Here is a 26,610-nt window from a genome sequence, read left to right as displayed (position 1 = left end):
GCTCCAGAGCCAGAAAAGGTCCACACAGATCACACCCTTAAGAAACTAGACAGAGCAACACCAGGGCTAACATCAGGACCAGATGCAGTGATCAACTACCCCCAACCCTAGCTCCAAACAATCAATTGAGACCATGACCCTAACCAAAACCCTAACTCCTTTATTCCCTATGTACCTCATTCCCTAGAGGCCAGCTGGGAGCCAGGTTTTAGAGCAATATCTTGCTTGTGCTTCTGGAGTTGATGTTATTCCCTTAAAAAGAAAACTTTACTTTTTTGGCTGCAAACTCCTGTTCACATTTGATTTGGTTTGATGCACACAGGAAACTAACCCCTTTAGTAGGGAGACACAAACAAGACTGAAATCTCATGAGCTGACCGATCAAGAATCAAACTAACAGAGACAACTGAAGATTGAGAATAAAATGGTGGCTTTCTTGTTGATAGCATGCTGGTCTTCCTGCTTCAGTGTTCCCATTTTAAACATAAAATTTCTGTCACCTTTTAAAGTTGTATTTTGTGTCTATAAAGTTAAATTTGTATAAGGAGCATGCTGTGTAAACCAGGTAGACATTCATCCCCATAGTCATAATAATGTCCTTCCTAACGTCTGTGTGCTTCATAGGTATTAACTCATGTACTTCTCACAACCACCCAGTGAAGAGAGTACTACATTCTACCAGGGAGGAAACAAACATCGAGAGATTGAAGAATGTACTCAAGGTCACACCGCTAGTAAATGGCAAAATCAGGATTTTAACTCAGGCAGTGGAAATCCAGACTGAGTTCTTAACTCCAAAGGCATAATGTCCCTAACAGTTCCATTCCACAGGTTCAGCTACTTTGTCTCTGACTTTAAGCCTTCAATCTTCCTTCCAAAGCTCTGCCCTCTTCCATGGGTGCTCCATTGCTCACTTTCAGAGTTGAGATTGTACTGACCACGTCAGAATTTTCCAGTTGTTCTAACATGCTCTCTCAAAACATATACCTAGCAGAGGTTAGAGCACTCATTCTATATATAATATCACTATTAATTGGTTACATGGCCATCTTCCCTTGGGAACTCTTTAAAAGCAGATGCCTAATCTTATTCTTCTTTATGTACCCAGTTATTTACTTGAGACTTGGCACACAGCAAATGCTGAATAACTGAAAATTGCAAAATATTTTCTCATCCTTTCTATTCTTTTTCACTGCTTTATTTTTCTTCATAGTACTTAGAACTAAAACATACTATGTGTTATAAATATATCTCAAACATACTATGTGTATATATAAATACATATATATTTTAATTTTTTTTTATTGCTTGGCTGCAAGATAGGCTTATATCTATCTTGGTAGATCTGACCAATTTCTCAAAATAATTATACCAACTTACACTGCTACCAGCAATGTATGAGATTCCAACCTATTACAAATCATTGCCAATCTTTGAAACTTTTTTTTTCTTTTTAGTGAAAAGGGAGGAGGCAGAATCCCTCATGTGCCTGACCGGGATCCATCTGGCAGGCCCACTAGGGGTGATGCTTTGCCCGTCTGGGGCCCTTGCTCTTTTGCAACCGGAGCCATTTTAGCACCTGAAGCAGAGGCCATCCTCAGTGCCCGGGGCCAACTTGCTTTAATTGAGTCTTGACTGCAGGATGGGAGGAGAAGAGAGAGAGAGAGAGAAAGAGAAATGAGAGGAGGAAGGGTGGAGAAGCAGATGGACGCTTCTCTTGTGTGCCCTGACCGATGATGCTCTACCACTGCTGAAACTGTCATTTTAATCTCTGCCATTGTGGTAGTCTTTTGTAATAGTATTTCACTGTAATGTTAATGCGCATTTCCTGAATAGTGACTTTTTCATATGCTTGTTGACTTTTTCAATAGTCTATTTTGTATTGACCCAGTTAATTCACTCTGAGTTCAGAAAAATGAAATGAATAGTATGATCATTCATAAACAGGTACAAGAATGTTCATACTTTACTCCCAATATCCCAAAAGTGGAAATAATAAAATATCTAGGAGAATGGATTTTTAAATGGTGGTATATTTTTGTGTGATACTATATAACACAAAGAATAAATTTCAGCTACATGTCACAACATGGTGACTCTTACAGATAAAATTTTGAGTGAAAGAAGCGAGACACAAGAGTACATATTATGATTCTATTTAAATAAAGTTCAAATATTGGTAAAACTAATACATATAGATAGTAATCAAAATAGCGGTTATCAAAATAAACTTTGGAGGGAGGGAGAACAAAAAAGCCTGGGACACGGAAATAGTCTATCTTGATCTGTGCGGCAGTTACATGGTATATATTATATATACTGCATAATAATATCTTAAGTTTTATGTTTATGATTTGTATACTTTATTATATAGTTATTGATATATCTCAGTTAAAAACAATGTAGTGAAGAAAAAAAATTTCCTCCAGCTTGCCCCATAAAGATAAGGATTTTTTTTTTTTTTGTATTTTTCTGAAGCTGGAAACAGGGAGAGACAGACAGACTCCCGCATGCGCCGGACCGGGATCCATCCAGCATGCCCACCAGGGGGCGACGCTCTGCCCACCAGGGGGCGATGCTCTGCCCCTCCGGGGCGTCGCTCTGTTGCGACCAGAGCCACTCTAGCGCCTGGGGCAGAGGCCAAGGAGCCATCCCCAGCGCCCGGGCCATCTTTGCTCCAGTGGAGCCTCGGCTGCGGGAGGGGAAGAGAGAGACAGAGAGGAAGGGGAGGGGGAGGGGTGGAGAAGCAGATGGGCGCTTCTCCTGTGTTCCCTGGCCGGGAATCGAACCCGGGACTTCTGCACACCAGGCCGACGCTCTACCACTGAGCCAACCGGCCAGGGCCAAGATAAGGATTTTTGTATGTCTTGTTTACTCTTATATATTCAGTGTCTAGACCAGCGGACACTGGTCTAGACAGTATCTGTCACATAGTAAGTGCTCGACGATGTTTAATGAACATTATATTAATGAATGTGACCCTCTCAGTTTTCATGTTGAAATAACACCTTCTGGTAAGCCACAAACTAGATTTTGATGTTTTATGTATTTTTCCTGAAACATCTTGCTGGTTAATTAAGTCATGTTTAGAAAGAATTAGCCTGTAGATAAAGACATTTAAAGATGTTGTGAAAAGGAAGACTGTAATGGGGAATGAATATGCTCTATTACTGATATTAGCTTGACTAGTCATAGAAAATAAGAATATACTAAAAAGTAAGTCTATAAAATCATTTATATAAAGCTACTTACGTTAATCTTAGTAAATATTAAACCCAGCTTGTCACTGTAACTATAACAATGACTTAATATTAGTAATCTAGCAATCACAGTTATGTATTTTGTAACAAATCAAAAGTATATACCGTAATCAAACCTATGTTTTAACCTCTGGTTGAGTTTTCGTTAAAGTTCAACAGCCTGTTCCTCTCCTGCAATAAGAACGTTAACACTGGCAATGAATCATAGACCTATGGCTGACCCACACTGAGAGTTAACATCAGCGCAAAAAGAATGAACCCTCGGGCCCACTCCTCTTTCTCCCACCATGCTGGGGATACAGTTTGATTCTCCGATAAGTTAAGGCCAAGAAGATCACAGGAGTCCAACCAGCTACAAAGATAAGAACTTCCCTCCCTCAAGTGAAACTGCACGTCCTCCCTTACCCTAGAAATCCTTCCCCTCCCCAATTCCCCTGGTTCCCAGTATAATCTGGCCAAGGTGTCTGACCTGTTAAAATGAGTTTTTGAGGACAGGGGCACTCCTGTCTTCTCAGGTGGCCGGCCCTTGAATGAACCTTTTTTCTTTTCACCAGCACCTGTATCACAAACACTGGCTTTTTGTGTCACAGCAGGAAGCAGAACCTGCAAATCATTTTTCCCGGTTATAAAACCACACTGGCATGATCCTGAGAGGCAGCTCATACCTATGTAGCAGCTCCCAGGGCTTCGGGGAACACCGCAGTTCATTTCCAGTGAACACGTCTAGACAGCTGTGAGTAGCTGAATCATATACACAGTTACAGGAACTGAAACAAACTTTGGCCTATAATCAAAGAGGGATTTTAGCAAGAGTTTAGAAATTAATCTATTTTTTTTTAAATGAAAGTTAAGAGAAAGATCCAAGCACATAAGGAAACTTGATATATGACAAAAGTGACATTTTAATTCTATTGGGGACTTGATGGTTAATTTGAAAAATAGTGCTGGGATAATTAGCTATAAGAAGAAAAGCAGGGACTGACCAGTGGTGGCAAAATGGATAGAGCATCGGACTAGGATGAAGAGAACCTAGATTCGAAACCCAAGGTCGCCAGCTTGAGCGTGGGCTCATCTGGTTTGAGCAAGGCTCACCAGCTTGAGCCCAAGGTCTCTGGCTTGAGCAAGGGGTCACTCAGTCCACTGTGGCCATCTCCCCACCCCCCAACCCCATCAAGGCACATATGAGAAAGCAATCAATGAACAACTAAGATGCCACAAGGAAGAATTGATGTTTCTCATCTCTCTCCCTTCCTGTCTGTCCCTATCTGTCCCTTTTTCTGTCTCTGTCTCTGTTACACACGCCCACACACCCACACACACACACACACACACACACACACACACACACATGCACACACACAAAGAAAAGCAAGCAGGCCTGACCTATGGTGGCGCAGTGGATCAAGTGTCGACCTGGAACGCTGAGTTCCTTGGTTCAAAACCCTGGGCTTGCCTGGTCAAGGCACATATGGGAGTTGATGCTTCCTGCTCCTCCCCCCCTTCTCTCTGTCTCTTTTTTCTAAAATGAATTAAAAAAAAAGAAAAGCATTACCTTATTTCTTATACTATTTATAAAAGTAAATTCTGAATTGATTAAAGATGCAAATATAAAAAATAAAATATTAAAAATGTTTGAAGAAAATTTAGAACATACCCATAACTTTAAGAATATAGGAGACATGCTTAAGCAACATAGGAAATCTAAAAGCCAAATGAGAAAAGATGAACAGAAATTATCACATAAAAAAAAACTTTAAAAAATGTTTAGAATGCTAAAAGACACCATAAATAAAGTGAAATGACTACTGGGAGAAAATATTTGCAGTGACTATAGTGAAGGGTCAATTTCCTTTGTAAAGGATGACTGCTATGACAAAAGGAAAGGAACTCAAAGGAAAAAGGAGGTATAAAAATTAAAACTACAAGTAGGAAATTCAAAGAAAATCATATATGTAAAAATGTTGAATTTTTCTAGTAGTTAGGAAAATGCAAATTAAAACAATAATACAATGCCTTTTTATTGATGAGATTGGGGAAAATAATTTTTTTTTATTTCTTTGGTTCTTTAGGGTTTTTTGGGGGACATTTTCATTTAATGTCTTTGAAATGGTAAACTAAAACTTAATATTGCCATTGGAAATTGGAGGACTGCTGATTGAGAACTTCAAATATATAGTGTAGTTTAGAAACCTGATGAGAGAGGCAGCTGCTTTAAAATATGGATGCAGTGTCTGCCATCCCCCCAACTCATGGCTCACAGAAGAAACACAGGCATCTTTGGGAGGCTTTTCAATATTCTGCCTCCAAAATAGAGCGTCAGCCCACGTACATTCTTGCCTCTGACGGGGCGTCGAGTTTTGCCATCTCAAAACATGCCTTTTGGGGACATAGGTTATTGTAAGCTGATTATTTTTAAGAAACAGAAGACTCAAGGAGAACACTTTACTTCCACCTTACCTGAATAAAATAATTTACATTCAAACGTGCACACACACACACACACACACACACACACACACACACACACACACACACACGCAGCCTGGCCCAGGAACAGAGATCACCTCAGCATAATATGAACTAAATGTGGCAGACGGGGAGAAACGTAGGAGAGACCATTAGATTTCTCTCTGTGTGCCAGTGTTGCTGGGTGGCCTGGCAAGACTTTACCAAATGGTTTCTTCTCAACTACCATGCCTTTGAAGACCAAACCTCTCCCCCTAAACTCTGTCCCTGCTCCTAAGCTACGAAGTCCCCATATTCCTATGGAACCCTTGTTGGGGGGAAACCCCAAAAGTCTGAATTCAGGATCAATTCCAAAGAACTGACAAGTAGACTTATCCAAATTCATAAGAGCTTTAATAGGGAAAACTTAGAAAAACAGGGGCACAGCAGCTGCTCCCTCCTGGTGGTGGTGGTGGTGGAAGGCTGGGAAAAACCCACGTCCCTCCCAGAATGGGGTCCCTTTATTATAGGAGGTTAGTAGCAAAACTATGGTAGGCTGTCATATAGACCTCCAGAAAGAACAGTGTATTTCTAAGTTGAAAGATAACACCAGGCAGTTGTTATACTCTATACATTCATTAATCTCCCTCTTGAGGCATGATGTATGTCTTTGGGTGGCAGCATTCTGACTTTGGAGCAAGTGGCAGAGAGTCACAGAGAGCACTCACTGAGAGCGCCGCACGACCCAGACGCCTCTGCCGGCGCCATGCTGCACGTCTACAGTGAGGTTTCCTGACAACTCCCATATTCACAAACATAATAAATGTGGTTATTTTCTTCTCTTAATCTGTCTCATGTCAACTTGGTTATTAGACCAGCTAGAAGAATAAGGGGGGGGGGGGTGTTGGGCAGATAAAATGTATTATGCTCACTTTGTTAAAGAGGCCATCGCCCAGGTGATATTAATGTGTGTTGGAGATCGTTGTAACCTGGGGCTTGGTTTTGGGATTAAGCCTTTCCCACCCTTTTTGCTGTAGGGCGGTACAATCCAATCATGCCTCAGAGAAGTGACTTTGTATTAGAGACTACCCTATTTTGTATATTGGATTAAAGGTTGTGAAGCTACACTATAAAATGGGGGCAGAACGGGACTTGGCGCTTGGTTCCTGAGATTAGCATGAGAGAGCAGAGAGAGTAGAGCCAGCAGCAGGAGGAGGCCACGTGGAGGAGGCCAGGAAAAGCAGCCAAGATGGCGGAGTGCTGAGTGAGATGCCAGTTTGTGTAGAGTTTGTATCTGGGAGAAGGAAGGAGATGGGGAACTGAGGATAATAAGTCTGGTGAGCTAGAAACCTTTGATTCTAGGAAACTCGGATAAATCAGTAGCTTTGTGAGCACTGAATGTGATTGGGTTTTGGAGCCCAGTGTGTATTTTTACTTGCCCGCTGGGTGCAAACTAGGATTAAAGACTATGGCCCACCAGCTTTTGGCTCTGCTGTTTCTTTACCGACTGTCCGAATCCAATGCGAACCTGCATGGGCTGGGCTGCTCTGATGCTGGCCCTGGCTGTGACTCCTGGCTTTACAGGGGGGAATTTTATTCTCTCATGCACCTCTCAACATCTACTGGGAACAAAACCTTAAAGGAATAATTTCCTTTACCTCTTGTTAAAAAAAAGAGTAGACAAAACTAGTAACTAAGAAAAAGAAAAAGGCATATCCTTTTAATGTCCGTTAGAATATTGTTTAACTGGTCAACTCAAGCATTATCAAATCATATAGGAGAATATATTTTTATTTGACTTGTTACTCATTATTGATTAAAAGTCTAGACTTAGGGAAACTATAAAGCCAGTAGCCAGGGCCACCATCACAGCAGCCCGGCCCATGTAGGTTCACATTGGATTCGGACAGTTAGTAAAGAAACAATGGAGCCAAGAACTGGTGGGCCATCATCTTTAATCCTAGCTTGCACCTGGCAGGCAAGTAAAAACACACACTGGGCTCCAAAACCCACTCACATTCAGTGCTCACAAAGCTACTGACTTATCCAAGTTTTCCTAGAATCAAAGGTTTCTAGCTCACCAGACTTATTCACCTCTGTTCACCATCTCCTTCCTTCTCCCTGCACAAACTCTGCACAAACTGGCTGCTCACTTAGCACTCCACCATCTTGGCTGCTTCTCCTGGCCTCCTTCACATGGCCCTTCTCTGCTCTCCTCTCTGCTTTCTCCCCTAATGCTAATCTCAAGAACCAAGAGAGCAAGCTCCTGTTCTGCCCCCATTTTATAGTGTAGAAATCAAAACCTTTAATCCAATATACAAAATAGGGAAGTCTCTGATACAAAGTAACTTATCTGAGGCATGATGAGATTGTACCACCCCACATCAAAAAGGGTGGGAAAGGCTTAGTCCTAAAACCAGGCTCCAAGCTACAAGGATCCCGCCTGCCCACGGCCCACCCCAACACACATTAATATCACCTGGGCGACAGGCTTCCATGTGGGCAGCGCCATCCTTAATGAAGTGAGCATAATATATTTTATCTGCCCAAAAGAAACCTACATGTTAATTTAAAGTTTTTTGCCTATTAGCAAGATCAATAATTTCTGTCCAGTAGAAAAGATAACCCCAATGATAATGGTTTTACTGCCTTCCAAATATTAACTGTTGTAAAGTACCGCATCCCAGATTCTGAAAGGCACTGTGCCTCATTACATCGAGTTCACGTAGAGTCACCCAGTCCAGATGAATTTTGAAGAGTTTTATTAGAGGAGGAGATTTATTAAATATGCCAGCCACATATGGCTGACACGGGGCATCTGCAAGCCCAAATTGTACAGTGCCAAAAATAGTTCAGGGGCTGCTTATATACCCTTAATCACACACGGGTGGGGGAGAGCATGACATCATAGTATAGGCTGGCAACATTTGTTTAGGGGATACACAGAAACATTAAGACTATCAAGGTAACACAATCAAAGATGTTTACAAATCTTTCAGGGTTCATCATCCCTCACTAGCCTAGAGGTATTTTACCCTCAAAATTCCAGGAAGGGGGAAGAACTACAATTAATGCAAGGTGGTATGTAAATTCTGCCTCCTATTGAAAGAGAAGAAGTTTCTAGGTTAACCTTTATTTTAGATTTAAAACTGAATGACCCAAGTTCTGACAATGGGTCAGAAACTTCTACATTCTTCTTCCTCCCCTTCCTAAAGGAGGGATGGGACAGGAAGCCTAATAGGAAAGCCTGACCTTTTCTTCCAGAATGTCAATATCAATTTTCAGCTTCTTGGTACCTTACTGAGGAGCCACTGCGCCACCTCACCTGCAGGTGTTGTAAAGTACCAAAAGCAACAGAATTAATATTAATATTTTGGGAGGCTTGAAGAACATTTTATTAATTTGGGTTAAGGTGTGCAGAGAAATTGTGAGAAATAGTCTCTGTACTGTGTGATTGGCATGATCAGGATGGCCCTTGGCATTGTATTGTAAATGCAAAGGGGTGAATAGCTAGCCAGGTACAGGGAGAGAAAAGCCAAAATAAACTGTTTCTTATAGCAATGAACCATTTGCGGGCATTTGTCCCCACAGAAACTACTTCTCCTATGTAAATGCGTGTAGTTAGCACATGTGACTCTGGACAGAGAGATAGCAGATAAACACTAGATCATATAGGAATGCCTTTAATATGTAAAAAGACATCTTTCTACCATTGTGTTGACTTGTAAATTTTGTTTTCTCCAAAATAATGTATGGCTTGCAAATTGAACATGGTCCTATCATGTTAAAGGACATATGACTATAACCAATAGTGGTAAGGGGCTCTTAATTACAATTTTTGCTTCTGTACTTCCCACTTACAAAACTATAAAAACTAAGTAGAACAAAGGACCGGCGCGTGTGCTCCCTCAGACCACTGTTGGAGTTGCTGCCGCTTGGCCAAGCTAGACAATAAAGCTTTATGTGTAATCGATGGACTTTCTTTGTGTCTTCAATGTTTCGGGTCCCTCCGGGTTAGGATTAACACTTACAACAAACCAATTCTACCTAACCTAAACTTATTCTAACATTATTTTTCAAATGTCTATATGCACTTAGTCTCTCAAATATTCTTTGGACTAGCTTTACTATTCTTCTGATTCTCTCATTAATGAAGAGAATAAATTCTTATATGAGTCATATTATTAACTTTTTGAAAATTTTTAATAATTTTTTTCTTAATTTTATCTAATTTTTAAAAGCTTGCTCAGTGCTCACTTTTTTTCCAAAGAAAATTTACTTAACTGCCCCAGAGGATCTCTACCTACTCCAAACTATGAAGCAATATTTTTCAACTTGAAGCCTAGCATTTCTTGAAGGTAACTGGGAAACTGGGAAAGGGAAAAAGATGAAAAATAGGAGAATAATGTTAGTAATGATTGAATAAGTAGAGTCTACTTTTCTGTTTCATCTATTGTTTTATGTTTGTTTGTTCATTTGTTTTTTGTAAACTAATTTGGAAACTCCTGTCCTACAGCAGGGATCAGAAAACATTAACTGTAAAGGGCCAGATAATAAATATGTTAGACTTTGTAGGCTATATGGTCTTTGTTACAACTACATACTTAATTCTACCATTGTAACAAGAAATCAGCTGTACACAAAATATAATTAAATGAATGTTATGTGTTCCAATAAAACTTTATAAACACTCAGATCTAAACATCATATAATTTTCACATGTTTTGATGTGTTACATTTAAAAAAAATTTTTGACCATTTTGAAATGAGAAAAATCTTAACTCACAGGCTGTACAGAAACAGACAGCAGGCTGGATTTTAATTGGCCCACAGCTTGTGGGTTCTGTCTGCCTACACTGTTTAAGGATCAAACAATTTTTGATGTCATTGGCAGAATACATTGTTGTTTCTTCTATCTTATCAAGGTTTTATGTCCTCAGGTAAATTGTGAGATTTCTGAGGAAACCTCCTAAGAACCAAGTTTATTGTTTGGAGAAAAACAAGCAGGGTAAATGTTGACTCTGAGATATAGTTTTGCTTGGGATGAGCTGGCCTGAAGAAACTGTGGGTGGTAAGAGAACTGGTCCTTTACGTAGGTGGGAGATTCAGGAAAAACCAAAGAGAACAGCAGCCTCAAGGAAATCTTTGAAAAATGGCCAGAAAATGAAGTTGGAAATAAAGTTGTACTTTGATAAAGATGGTGAGGAACTAGGATGCTGATGTCTGTTTTATATCCAAGTTGTGAGATCAAAGTAAAGCCAATCAGAGAGATGAGGCAAACTCTACCTAATTTTGTTCCTGTAAGGTTGTACGATGCCTTTAAGGATCAAAATATGTATTTGTAAGGCCAGGAGCTGTCATAGTGGCCATTCACGTGCAGGTTCCCATTAGATTTGGACAGATGGTAATGAAAAAATGGAGCCAAGAACTGGTGGGCCATTAGCTTTAATCCTAGCTTGCACCCAGCGGGCAAGAAATACACACAGTGAGAAAACACTTTCCTTTCCATTCAGGGCTTCCAAAGTTACTGACTTATCCAAGTTTTCTAGAATCAAAGGTTTCTAACCTCACCAGTCTGATTCACCTCTGTTCCCCATCTCTTCTCTGCACAAACTCTGCAAAACTGGCTTCTCCTTCAACATTCCACCGTCTTGGCTGCTTCTCCTGGCCTCCTCCACATGGCCTTTCTCTGCTCTCTTCTCTAATGCTAATCTCAGGAACTGAAAGAGAGCAAGCTCCTGGTCTGCCCTCATTTATAGTATAGAAATCAAAACCTTTAATCCAATATACAAACAAGGAAGTCTCTGATACCAAGTCACTTATCTGAGGCATAATGGGATTCCTCATAAGAGTGCACCTCCCTACATCATGCAATCCATCAAGGGTGAGGGGAAAAGTTTAGTCTTAAAACTAAGCCTTAGGCTATAATGACCCTGCCTGCTTACAGCCTGTCCCCCACACCCAATGCAAACTATAAGTGAGCAAAAATATATATCATATTTAAAAACTTATTTTTGTTTGGGACAAGGGAATCTTTGTGTCTTTCTGCAGGCTGACCCTTCTCATTTTTTGACATTGCCTCCCAAATGACTCATCATTCCCAGAAAGCCTTCTCATCTTCTACTCCACTCTCAACACAGATCAACATGCATGCAAGCACACATGCACACACGCTATGCAAGACACAAACACGGGCACTGGCACACACAGTCTTGAGCAGGCCTCCTTTAGGGAATAATCACTTATCTTTGTATTTACCATGACTAGTAGCTGCGATATCATAGGTACTCAGTAACTTGTTTTGAGTGGGGGTTTTAAATAGAACCTCTTTTAATCCAGAAATTAACATCTTAGAAATTCCTGATTTTTATGTTTTTATCTGTGTTTCCAGGGAGTGTAAAAGGGAAAACTAAACTCAGATTTTTAGATAATCCCTTTAAACTCTCAAGCAGAGAGTAGTACAAATATTGATTGACTTATGACCTATGCAACTTACGACCATTCGACTTTACGACCACAATCGCTAGCCACGACTGCTCCACATCTGGCAGCACAAGCATTGCCCAGCTGGACGTACGACAGTGCGGACCAGCTTCCGGCAGCACTACCATCTCCGCGTGCACCATTTCAACAAGTTATCCCAGACTCGGTACAGCAATTTGTGTTTTGTGTCTTGGATATTTTTCATCAATCCCCTCCCAAGATGTCTACCAAGAGGAAATTGTCTTTTCAAATATTAAACCAGTTGTACTTGTAATGCAGGGTTTTACTTAAACCTGATGAATGTAAAAATAAGAAACAAAATGGTGTAGAGAAGATACAAATGGCATAAAATGAACAAAGAAAATTATGATATATAACAATAATGAAAGAAAATTTTGATAAAATATGACAAAGATTTTTATAACATCATTTCACAGTACTGTACATATAACCTACTCAACTTTCGACCAAATCGTGTTACGACTGGTCTGTCGGAACTGATTGTGGTCGTAGGTCGAGCACTAGCTGTAGTCTCCAAAGCACCACTACTGGACACTGCCCTAGAGTTTCTGAATTGAACAGATCACATGAAAGATCCCAAATTTGCTGTCTAAAAAATTCCTAGGTGAGTCTGCTGCTGGTCTGGAACCACACTTTAAGAATCAATGCTATAGAAGATTAACACTACCATTGCCCTATACCACTAAGACATTTTAGAAGCTTGTCTTCAACTTGGTAGCTTCCATCCTTACTATCAACGTTCTCTCTCCAATCCTAGATCTCTGATTTTTTCATTCCAGCCCTTCACCATTGTTGTCCTCCCATTAAAACAAAGAAGGATCAAATTACTACAAAAGGATCTGAGAATATTTAAAATTGAAGTAAAAATAAATGATAAAAGCTTTATTTTATATTAAGAAATTAGCCTTAATGAGGGAGTATAATTTTGTAAGCTAATAGAATGATGTTCCAGGAGGAATTTCAGGGTTCACTTAGGTGGAAAAGAAGTTTTTCCACAGGAAATTATACAATCCTGGTTACATCCACCACTTGGGGATACATCCATTTCAGGGGAGGTATTAAGGTATTAAAACTGGCCCTGGCTGGTTGGCTCAGTAGATGAAGCCTCCACCTGGCATATGGATGTCCCTGTTTCAATTATTGGTCAGGGCACACAGGAGAAACAACCACTGTGTTTCTCTTCCCTTCCCTCTCCCTCTTCTCTCCCTTTTCCCCTTCTGCAGCGAAGTGGCTCCATTGGTCCCTGTGTGGTGAAGGGGCAGCATGCAGGAGTCTGTCTCAGTATCACCCCTCCTCTCATTTAAAAACAAATAAATAGATATTGAAACTCACATGAGTCAAGTGTTTAAATCACCATCAATTGAAATAAACACATCTTGAGTTCTGATTTATATGTGCAGTTTTGTTATGGTATTTGGGACTACAAGAAGATACAAAGCAAATTCATCAGATCCAGGAGTGTGGTCTAGAAAGGAGAAGGGAGATGAGACAATAGCTGTGAGTACCCATCAGGAGAAAGAAGGTTAAGACTTGGAGAAATCAGAGAAGTGAAAGAGGAAGTGCTCTGTGGGAAAGAACTAACTGCAACAGCAATGCCAGAGGGGCAGGAATAGAAAGAATAGGAGCATTGGTGGAAATAGAAAAGTCCTTTAAGGGAACTGTTGGAGACCAATTGGAAGGGGTGGTGGTGGTAGGTGAGATTGTAGAAATTAAATTTGACTTTGATTAACTGGTGTACAACCTTGTCCTTCTCTCATACATTCTCGACATAGTGACTGGAATGATATTTGTAAATGAAAATTTGACCATGTCTTGCCTTGCTTAAATTATTCAGTACCTCCTAGTGCCCTCAGGATTGATCTGGAACTCCTTAGCAGAATCCAGGCCTCTCTTCTGCTTTCCTGTAGAGAAATCCTCACTTTCCCATCCCCCACAGCGCATGCACGCACACTTGTGTGCACACGCAGGCACACACCTCTGCTCCAGCCAGTCTTATTCCTTTGGGCTTTACCCATTCTCTGTCATCTCCCCTTCCTCACTCCTTGCTTCCCCTCTCTACTCTCACTTGCTTTAAAACTTTTTTGATACTTCCTCTGGGAAAGTTTTGTCTGACTCAGAGGCAAGAGTGTGTGCCTCTCCTGTGTTCTTAGCCTACCCAGGCTCCATGACCACATTGTTATGGTTTGATCCCTGGTAAGCATTGACACACGTAGCCATTTTTGATGACATGTGGCTGCATGAGACTGCATACCAGAGAAGTATGGGGCCGCATGCCAAGAAGGATGTTTCATCCTCGGCTCCTGCACAGCCAGGTGCAGTAGCTGAAAATAAAACATTTGCTGTAGTGTTGACACTTTGTGCTGGAAGTCTGTAGTACAAAACAACAGAACTCCGGCACAGAGCATCTAGTTCTGGGACTTCCGGTTTGGCCATTAGGGGATCTTTGACCTCACTTCTGGCCAACGGAGCAGGGAGCAGTGGAATGCCACGGGAGACACATCTCTGGAGGCCCTGTGATCACCGTTACCAGCAACCACATAACCACAGCAACCATCATCCAATTTACTGTTCAGGGGTGTTGTGAATTTTGAATTGACCATCATTACTGAGATAAGTGAGGGGGAGGCTGAGAGAAGCGAGGGCCTGTGCTATGGGTGCCATTTCCCATCATTAGAAATAGCAGCAGCCATCTTAATTTACATAAGATGCAACTTGCAGAATTTCAAGACAGCATCTGGGCTCAAGTGTTTGTTGACTTGAGGTCAAAGCTTGAGAATCTGGAAAGGTACTGCTTGGAGAATCAAGAAGAGTGCCACTATGAACAGGAAATCTGGAGTGCCTGGAACTGATTACCAGACACTTTTAGCACCCTGGAAAATATAACAATGGCTTTACTCACAATTTTTCCCTCTACGTACTTTAGTGAGACCTTATTCTCAGTGTTAAATAATATCAAAATCAACAAAAGAAACAGATTGACAGATGAAGTTAGTAGCGCTTGCTTGGGCTTGAAGTATACAAAATACCAACCTTCAATTGATGATTTAGCCAATGAAATTTAGTAACAAAAAGTCACTAATAGGCAGGTTAGTTAAAGAATTCCCCTCCCCCTCACTTATCTTAGTTCACAGCACCCCACACAAGTTAAATAATATCAAGACCAACAAAAGAAACAGACTGACAGATGAACAAAGAAGTCACTAAGCAAGTAAGTTAAATAATTAGTTTTGGTTTATTAAATACAGTTATATATTACAATTATACATTTTTGTTATTTAAACTATAAATATCGCAAAATTATGGTTTTTATCTTGAAGTGACACACCACCCGACTTATGCTCAGTTTTTTGGCGAATTTTGACACACCAAGCTCAAAAGAATGCCCATCACTGCCCTAGACACATCTTCTCAGCTTGATTGTATTTAATTATCTGTTTATTCCTCTCTCTTCATTATTATACTGTGAACTCGTCCCTAGAACTTAAAACCATGCCAGGCACATAGTCAGTAAATGTTGTAGAATTAATGCTTGAGAAGGTATTATTTTTAAAAATAATATGTATTGGAATTTTGACTAAAAATTTATTTTAGAATATTTGGAAAACACAGAAATGTACAAAAAAGGAGGTAAAATTATTTGTAATCCCCCTCTTATGAAATAATCCTTTCTAATTTATGAATAAATTTTTCAGAAAGGTAATACTGTCTAAAAAATAAAATGTAGGGAACAAATCTAGCAACAATGAGTCTTGCATAGAGAATAGATTAAAAGACTACTTAAAAGGGGGGTTAGGCTCTAGTTATAAAATGATATATGTGTAGATTAAATGGGACTATAATAAGAACTAATGTAATCAATACATAGATGGCAGGACCTGAAAAATGATTAACGGTGCTGGTAAATGGGGAATAGATTGGAGGAAGAGTATCAAATAACCTAACAGTTAATGAAATTTGTTAAAGAAATGAAAAATTTTGAGATTGGGTGAATGCTGGTATTTTGTTTACTCACTTATTCCTTTATCAAATATCCTATGCCACACACTGGTCTAGTTTATAGAGCACATCCATGCACAAAACAGCAAACCCCCATCCTTCCTGAGGCTCCAGTTCTGGTGGTAGAACTGTGGTTCCCGTGAGAGAAACAGGCAGGTTTAGACGGAGATATCAATTGAGAAGGGTTAAAAAGTTGTCTAAAGAGTTTTAAAAGAGCACATATATTGCTTTAATTTCCTGGATACAGGTATGTAATGATAGGAATAAAACAGTCAAGACTGCCACATGGTAGTGAGCTGGACTCTTGACCAGTGAAGAAAGAAGACGTTTGTTTCAGAGGGAGGTATAAAAACCCCTAGTTACGCAAGGGCTGGTTTTTGGTTGGCACCAGATGTGAATGGACCAAATTCCTTCTTGGTGAAAACTGAGAATTAGTTTCTCTCTGAAGAGATGTTCCCTAATAAAAAAAATTCCATTAATAATTAGTACCTAGAAAAACCACAGAAAATTTAAGAAAATTCTGAAGAAGAAAACAAAAAAAACCACTAAATAAATAAAAGGGCTCAATTATGGTTACACAAGTATATTCACTTTGTGAAAATACTTTGAGATCAGCATTTATCATTTTTGTATTTTTCTCTAAATATATTACATATATATATATATCAATAAAAAATGTATTTGAAAAGCAAAATTGTTCCAGATATACCTTCTCCTAAAAACCTAGAACAAAGCAAAACAAAGCAAGAAAATCTTTTTCTGTTTCAGTTTGATAAGAATTACTGCCTGAAGCTCAAATGCAGAGGTTCTCAAAGTGTGCGCCAGGGAGCACTGGTGCGCCCTAGAATATTTCCAGGTGTGCCCTATGGTATTCCAGAGAAATATGTGCCTGTTGGGGACCAAAAATCTAACAGAGTTTTTGGAATTTAGATTTTGGGGGGGACAGAGGTGTGGGGAATTAGCTGTAAACTGACAGTTTGCCCAACCCCTCACCTCACTTGCCTGATTAGGTTGCAAAAGGCTGTTAAGCTGTGGTGCTGGATTGTTTACACTACCCCCCATGTTCTCCAGAAAGACTGGAGGCAAGTTTCTTCTACCCTTTGTTTGGTGTCAAATTAAGATGATATGTATGGTGGGGGTTTTCTGCACTCAACACAATTAAGAGTAAAAAGAGAGGAATTCTTCAATGTATTGATGAGAAAATGAGAGTTTGCCTTTCAAATATATGCTTAAACATTGAAGAAATCAATAGGACACATCAGGCTCATGTTTCTCATAAACACAAGAATGAAAAAACTTAACACACTCACACCGGGACCTGCTGAATTTACTAAATCTTACTAAGAATGTATCTATATATATGAAAAGATAACTTTTTTGTCTTTTTTTTTTCTTTTTTTAACCCCTCTTTTTTACAAATTCTAAAATATGTAACTCAAAAAATGTAACATAGCCTGACCAGGTGGTGGCACAGTGGATAGAGCATCGGACTGGGGTGTGGAGGACCCAGGTTCGAGATCTCGAGGTCACCAGCTTGAGTGTGGGCTCATCTGGTTTAAGCAAGGCTCACCAGCTTGAGCCCAAGGTCACTGGCTCAAGCAAGGGGTCACTCGGTCAGCTATAGCCCCCCAGTCAAGGCACTATGAGAAATCAATGAACAACTAAGGAACCACAATGAGGAATTGATGTTTCTCATCTCTCTCCCTTTCTCTCTGTCTGTCCCTATCTGTCTTTCTCTCTGACTCTCTCTGTCTCTGCCACAAAAAAAAGTAACATAAAAATGTTTTTTAATGTCAGAATAAATTTAATTTTGTTGTATTTATTTCATTTAATTATCATAAAAGCACACTTGGACTTTATATTTTTTTCTTTAATATTTGACTTAATTATCATAACATATTTCTCAGAAATTTGTATATAGTGACCTACAATTATTTGTAGGATTTTAAATGTGCTCCAAATTCAAAAAGTTTGAGAACCACTGCTCTAATGTTAGGGGACACTGTGAGGAATCCCCTGAGAAGTGAATGAATATGGACCCATTGCACTCAAATTTTGTCTCCTTAATGCTGGTTGACCACAGACAATTTTTCAAAACTCTCTGAGCTTTATGTTCCTCATCTAAAAAATGGGACTATTACCATCTTAGAATCATTAGGAGCTCAAAAGGGGTAATATGTATAAAGTGTCTTAGTGCTTGCCATACAGAAAGCCCTGTTAATGCTAGGTTCTCATTTTCTGCAACTTCCCTCTTTGACAACTTCACAGCTTCCCTAGGTCTGAGCTCTCAATGAAGTCCAAAGGAGATGCTACTGGGCCAAACATGCCAAAGGCTGAAGAGCAGAAGAGGCTCTAGGAAGAGCCAAAGGCAGTCAGGCCCTGGTATTCTTGAGTAACAAGGAAAATCTGAAGGAATCCCTGTCATAACTGCAACCCAGCCAGATGTTGCTGCCGAGGTGCCAACGATAATAAGAGAATTTGCAGCTGAAATTACAGTGTTGCTCACTGCACAGATTTTCCCCACAGAAAAATAAGAGGGTTCGTAGAACAGACAGCAATATGCAATATCAAAACAGTGGATTTTCCCATTGGATGATTACACCAGGGAATTTGGGTTTACTTTTGGATACCAGTCTTACAGGAATGTTTGGTTGACTCATTAAAATCCAATCAATGGTTGTTCTCATGTGTACTATCTTCTGACACAAGGTTTTAGGGAATGAGATATTCTGCAGCCAGCAGCAGAATGTGGCTTTAACTTTCTTAAAATGGTTTTCCCCAAGTGTTCCATTCTCCCTCATTTGGTGCCTAAGGAAACTTGTCAAGGTTTATCTAGCAATAGAATTTGCCTGGTCATTAGTTCTAAAGCTTCCCCTGGTTGGTCCTTCCTTGTCGCAAAGGCCACTCTGGCCTTAATCATCACCCCAACGTTTTGGTGCCTTCTTCACTTCATGTGTAGCCCTGGCCTGATGTTATATTTTGACTGCTTATTTGGTGACTTTGGGGATTTCTTTCTCATCTCTTATTATTTGTTCAGTGTGGTTTCCTTGAATACTGTATAACCTTAGACCCACGCAGATTGTATTTTCTTCTTCATGAATTTCTTTAACATAAATTAACAATCCTATTAACCCATCCCTTAAATAAGAGAAAATTTGTTAAAGCCACAGGTTGCTTAAATGCAAACAACACTCCAAATGTCATACTGTATATGTCATTGGGTGGCCTAGGTTCAGTAACCTGACCTTGTCTGTCTCTGCTGTCTTATAGCCTTGAGCTAACCTCTAACCTTTAAGGGACAGATGAAAAAGAGGAAACGGAAACAGGAGAGGTGGCACATGGAGTTTAATTCTGAACCTCAACAACTCCAGCCTATTTCTCTACTGTCACCGCAGAAACAGAGGCTGGCACTCAGAAAGGCTTCTGGTCTCCCTCCCATCAGTCTGAGCATATGATACAATTGCAGTTCCTGTCCTATGGAGGTGGAGAAAGAGGAAAAAAAGCTCTTGGCTGATGTTTGGGACTGACTTCTGTCATTGAAATGCTGTCCCAACAAGCAAGCATAAAATGTATCAGGAATGTAGATTGCGTGCATCATTAAAAGATCTGGGGTCTAAGGAATCATCACACCCATTAACTCTATTGGAATGAAAAACAAAACAATATTCACAGTGACAAAGTGCAAGCTTATGCAAATACAGCAATATGGGAATGATAAGTACCTACTAATTAGGTTGCATGTAAGAGAGCAAGCACCTCCACAGTTGCCCCCAAACTTACACAAGGAACCAGTGACCTGTGAGGTACCTGGTCCTTCTCCAAAGGGTGTGATCATGATCTTCTCAGCTGCCTGCCTTTACCCTGCTACCAGTCCATGATCTATTACAGGTGATCATCAGAATGAGGAGGTCCAGAGATTTGGGAGATGATAACAACGCTAATACAATCTTATTTTTGAGCAGAACTTTCCTTTCAAATTCAAATTTTTTTTACTGAGTTCAAGGACACTAAAATTATAAGTAATTTTTTAAATGTAAGAACATTTTCTTTCTGGAGAGATTTTGTCACTGTCATGAGATTTTTTAAAAGAAACCCACAATCTCTAAAAGGTTCTGAACCACACAGCTCTATTCAAATCACTAGAGTGATACAGAAAAGAAACAGAAAATTACTTTAAAAAATCTGCAAAGATGAAAAAAGTGCTTCAGCAGACTGAACTTAAGATTCTCTTTCTGTGAGTGTAGGGGTTAAAAAACTGGAGGGAGTGTCTATAATTATCAGTAAAGAAAGACTTGAAGCCTGACCAGGAGGTGGCGCAGTGGATAGAGCGTCGGACTGGGATGCAGAGGACCCAGGTTTGAGACCCCGAGGTCGCCAGCATGAGCGCGGGCTCATCTGGTTTGAGCAAAAGCCCACCAGCTTGAACCCAAGGTCGTTGGCTCCAGCAAGGGGTTACTCGGTCTGCTGAAGGCCCGTGGTCAAGGCACGTATGAGAAAGCAATCAATGAACAACTAAGGTGTTACAATGCACAATGAAAAACTAATGATTGATGCTTCTCATCTCTCTCCGTTCCTGTCTGTCTGTCCCTGTCTATCCCTCTCTCTGACTCACTCTCTGTCTCTGTAAAAAATAATAAATAATAAAATTAAAGAAAGACTTGAAAATTGTGGTGTATCTAAACTATGAAATATAATAAAGGGATTGTTAAAGAACAAGTTATATATATATATATTGAATGATTTGGTGGTCCTTCTATAATGTGATCATCAAGTGAGAAAAGCAAGAATCAAAGAAATGTATAGAATATAATTTCATTTTTTCGGTCAAATAATGAAAAATTTCTTTTCCCCTAACATATGTGTGTGTGTGTACCTGTGTATGTATGTGTGTATGTACGACATAAGAAGAGAACATATAGAAGACTATAATACTAACTATTAATGAAGAATAACCAGAGAGTAGAAGGTGAGTTATTCAGTGGAGAGAGAAAGAGAAGGAAAATGTATACAAAACAATCATGAACAAACTAACAAAGAACAAAAGACTCACTGTGTTGAAAAAGGAAGTGTCCATAATAAAAACTGCATGCAGGATGTGAACTCATTTATTTAAAATTAGCTATATGTGCATAAAGAGATGCATAGAAGAATGATGACTATAAGGGTGGTTAATATGACTGAAATGTTAATTGATATTTTATTCTATTTATATGTACATATTGTATATGTTAATTTTTCACTCATATCTTTTGTAGTTCAAATAGTTTATGACTGGCATGTACTATTTATATAATCAAAGAAAACATTTTAAATTTGTGATAAAAAGAAAAATATTTGCTAATTATTATTTCAGGTGGCAGTGCTAATTTTGTCATATAATTCCAGTATCCATTCATCTAATTATCCTCAGAAATTAGACAGAGCAAGCACACTAATTGTGGTTTCTGTATCATACACCTTGTGTGGGCAGCTCCCATAAGGATATGGTATTTGGGTAGGTGTCGATGTGGGTGACACCAATGAAGTGGCTTTGAAGTTGGAGGAAAAAACCCCACTAAATCCACTTTCGTGGTAGAGAGAAGGCAGACCCTACTTAAGTTTTCAGTTGGAATTCTAACAGAAGAGTAACAAAAGAAAAACTTTCGATTAAATGAGAGCAGTGCCCATCACGTAGGAGAAACCTAAATAAAAATAACTCAAAATGGCAGCTTAGACTTTCAGCTTATATACAATTTTCAAAAAATAATTAATAAATTTGCAGACAAATGAGAAGACAAAAGAAAGCAATATTAGGTCTCTTAGGAGGGCAAGCTGGTAGGTAAATACATGGGAAGAAACTGGTGAAGGTTTGCTCACAGATTCTTCAGGTGCCTTCTCTGGGCTGTGCACATTAAAAGGAAAATTTATATCTTGTCTTTAGAAAAAAAGGGAGGAGCTTTTTCTGCATGTGCTGTTTTTAAAATTTTCTTTCACTCAAAATAATATTTATGTCAGAAAGGCATATTGTAGGGTGAAATAGTCTAGTTTCCTTCCGTGAATTTAGGTTTAGGGAACAAAATCAGAATACGAACAATCTACCCAGGGCTACAAATGCTGAAGCAGAAACACAGCCTGCTAGCCGTTTGAATAGGGTTTGTCACAAAAGAGTGAGCTTCATGCAATGTCACCAGGACTGGGCCCTGGAAGACAGACTGCATGTGGATCACTGAAAAGCAGGATCTGACTTTTTCCTGAAGCAGACAAAAAATGTAAATAAAGATGATATTCCCTGGAGCATGGAGATTGACAGTTTGATTACCTGGTTCAAGGCACGTACAGGAGCAGCTCGATGTTCCTATTTCTCCCTGCATATCTAAAAAAAAAAAAATGTTATTTCCTAAAATACATTTTAGACATTGTTGTCACTCACTGTGGATATTTTGCTTTTATAAAATAAATTTTAAGCATGATTCATGCTTCTCTGCAGGGTTTACTAATCACCGGACACTCTTGGTCTTAGAAAGAAGGAAGTTCCTTGCTATCACCATAGACTGGATCTTTTTAGAGCTTAGTTTGGAAAATCCCAAGAGCTTTGTTATTCATAATGAAACTAGGGCATGAAACTTGAGATCATTTGTTTCCTTGGTGCTAAAGAAGGTCCTCTGTGTTTTATCTGCATTTGAGATAAGTTATGAAGGAAATTCCTGCAGCAGAGAGAATTCCACTTCCGATTTTGTAAATCAATGCTCAAGTTGTTTCATTCAATTAATACGTGCGCACGCATTTGTCTTTGTGTGTGTGTCTTTCTTTTCACCTTCCCTTTCTTGGATTATCTACCTCTTCTTCTTTTCTTTCATCGTTTGGGCCCAAGTGATTCTCCAGCAGGACCCCACATGGTTTAATTTTGGTCAACACTCAGACACATCCTAACTTTGAATAATAGAAAGGTTTCCAGTGAAACCTCACTCAAAAACTGTCTCCCTCATGAGCCAACCATGTTTCATTGTCTTCCAGTAGAACGTAGCCATGACTCTCCACATTTTTCCAGGATGAAACAAATCAATGGCTAGGGAGAGGATAATAAACTAGAGAGAACTGGCATGGTTCTCAAGAGTAAGGCAAGATAATTTTTAAAATACTCTTTGTTTTCCTATATTTCTCTTCTTTTCTGCAAGCTCCACTCATACAGCCTGTGGACTCTGTTTCTTGCCTCAACATTTACAGAGTGTTTACTCCCTGACTTTTTCCCAAGAACTTAAATCCAATGAAGTCCTTTCTGTCTTTCAGAGTTCTCCATGGCAATGAAGATGTCCACGATAAAAGTAATCATCAGACAATACCTTGTAGGAGGATTTGTTGAAAGGCAGCTGAAAGCCAGAGAGGGTTCTGGTCTCTCTGATCTGTTTGAATGAAAATGGCTCAGGAATTGCGGTAGTGGGGGGCATTTAAATATATCCAAAAAATTTCCTTAAAAACCCTTAATTTGATTATGCTCATAGAAGAGACTCCCTGCTGCAGAAATGTGAGCCCAGGCTTTTGTTCAGTCCAGTGGTGTTACCTCCACATTTTTATTTCAATTCATTTAAAGTCAAACACCTATTTATCAATGGCCTAGTAATAACATTCCTTTGTGTTCTTTGAAGGCTAAAGAAGGGTGCACAATGATTGATAATTCATAAAATTTATACACTTTGTGAGACAAAACACTTAAAATTATACTTAAAATATATTAATAATAAAATACCGTATTCCCATGTATAAGACACTCCCATATATAAGACGCACCTTAATTTTGGGGGCTGAAATTTGAAAAGAAAAAGGCATTACATAAAGTTATTGAACTCAAGTTTTATTCATCATTAAATTCATACAACTCCTCATCACTGTCAAAACTCCCATCCATAAGCTTGTCCTCATCTGTGTCTGATGACAAATCACTGTCTTCAACAATGAGCGTAAGAACAAGTGTGAAAAAGTGGGAAATGCAAGTAAAAAAAAAAACTACAACCATTGTATAAGATGCACCTAGTTTTTAGACCCCACATTTTTCCAAAAAAAGGTGCATCTTGTACATTGGTAAATACAGTAATGATAATATAGCACACCCACTATGTGGAAAGGGCCACATTAGGGAGCCCAATATGAAGCTTGTTTGAGTCAGTTCAGCTGTGTCAGATATAATGCATTTTTAACAGTTTGACTTTAATTCTGAGTCCCCATCTCACTGGGCGGGTAGGACATTCACCTTCAGTCACACTGACACTCCATGCCCTGCACAGTGACTCACCCAGCCCCCACGTCCTTTCAGTTCTGCTGAGTGGTGCTTCTGTGGCCTGACTGCTACAGGGACACTAGCAGCTCCAGACCCAGGATCTCACTTCCCTCCTGCATCCTGGGATGAATCCTCCTGTGGTCTCACCACATCCTCGCCGTGCTGCCCTAGAGTGGGACCCAGTTCTTCACAGCACCCAGAACAGCCCACCATCCCCAGCATTGCTCACTTTAGGAAAAATCCCTCTCTTCTCAAACCATATTCACTTCATAGAATGTAAGCTCTTGGAAGAAGCCAGAAGGTGAACAATGTGTTCCTGGTCACAAATGTTGAGGCAAGAAGCTGAGACCACTGGCGGCTTGATTGGAGTTTGAAGGAAAAGAGAGAAATATGGGGGGAGGGGATTTAATGTTTTAAAAATTATCTTGCTTCACTCATAAAGAGAACCTTGTGGATTCTCTCTGATTTGTTCCCTTGTCTCTAGACATTGATTTGTTTTCTTCCTGAGTTGATCTAACTCACCAATACAACTGGTCAATCCTTTGTTAGAATTCTGCTACTTTTTATTGACACCGAGTTCAACTGGCTAGCCTTCTGTGATCTAAGTACTGTCTCCAAAATGCATATCTCTTGGCTTTATGGATATCTTCCAGAAGCTGTGCCTCTTAGCAACCTCCTGGTGAGGTGCCATTCCAGACTAGGCAGAACTGGTGTCATGAGTCATTTATTGACCCAGCAACACAGAATGTATTACTGTATGTATCTCATTCTCATTGAGAGTGATATCACCCCGAAGTGGATAAAAATTGGTCATTGGTGCAAAAAAAATTTTTTTAATGTATAAAGGACAGATAGGCATACAGTACATAAATAGACACATAATACATCTCTGGTATTAATATTTCATAGGGAAAATGTCTAACATTCTTCTTTGCAGGGGCAATAATAAAAGAAAGGCTGAAAAACATGGCTCTAAATTTGGCTATTGTAAATAATGCTGCAATAAACATAAAAGTGCATATGTTCTTTCAAATCAATGTTTCTGCTTCCTTAGGATATATTCCCAGTAGTGGAAACTCTGGGTCATAAAGCAGCTCGATTTTTAATTTTTTGAGGTAACTGCATACTGCTTTCCACAATGGCTGCAACAATTTGCATTCCCACTAACAGTGCATGAGGGTTCCCTTTTCTCTATATCCTTATCAACTCTTGTTATTTATTGATTTATTGATGATAGCTATTCTGACAAGTGTAAGGTGATTTCTCATTGTGGTTTTCATTTGCATTTCTCTGATGATTAGTGATATAAAGCATCTTTACATATGTGTATTGGCCATCTGTATTGTACTCTTTGGAGGTGTCTGTTCAGATCCTTTGCCCTTCTTTTCTGTTTTTCTTTCTTCCTTTCTTAAGCCAGTGACTCCTTGCTTAAACCAGTGACCTTGGGCTCATGCCAGAGACCTTGGGCTTCAACCCAGAAACATTTGGGCTCAAGGTAGCAACCATGTGATCATGTTGATAATCCCATGCACAAGCTAGTGACCCCACGCTCAAGCTGGTGAGTCCGTATTCAAGCCGGATGAACCCGCACTCAAGCCAGCAACCTCAGGCTTTTGAATGTGGGACCTCAGCATCCCAGGTCAATGCTCTATCCACTGTACCACCATTAGTCAGCCCCTTTATTTATTTTTTAACTGAATTGCTTGTTTTTGTTATTGTTGAGTGGTATAAATTCTTTATAAATTTTGGATATTAATTCCTTATCAGAGGTACTGGAGAATATGTTCTTCCATTCAGTCGGTTGCCTTTTCATTTTGCTGATGATTTTCTTTGCTGTGCCAAAACTTTTAGTTTTATGTAGTCCCATTTTTTTTCTTTTGTCTTCCTTGCCCAAGGAAACATACAGAAAACACTGCTATAAGAAAGAGCCCATCAGTAGATGAGTAAATAAAAAAGTTGTGGTACATTTACACAGTGGAATACTACTCAGCGGTTAAAAAAAAAGAAAACCTTACCTTTTGTGATGGCATGGTTGGACCTGAGATGATTATGCTAAGTGAAATAAACCGGGCAGAGAAAGACAAATACCATATGATCTTACTTATATGTGGAATCTAATGAACAAAACAAACAAACAAAATACAGACTTATAGA

This window comes from Saccopteryx leptura, chromosome 1 (assembly GCF_036850995.1).
Source record: "Saccopteryx leptura isolate mSacLep1 chromosome 1, mSacLep1_pri_phased_curated, whole genome shotgun sequence".
Taxonomy (NCBI): domain Eukaryota; kingdom Metazoa; phylum Chordata; class Mammalia; order Chiroptera; family Emballonuridae; genus Saccopteryx; species Saccopteryx leptura.
The sequence above is the reverse complement of the archived record's forward strand: the minus strand, read 5'-3'. Positions refer to the sequence as shown.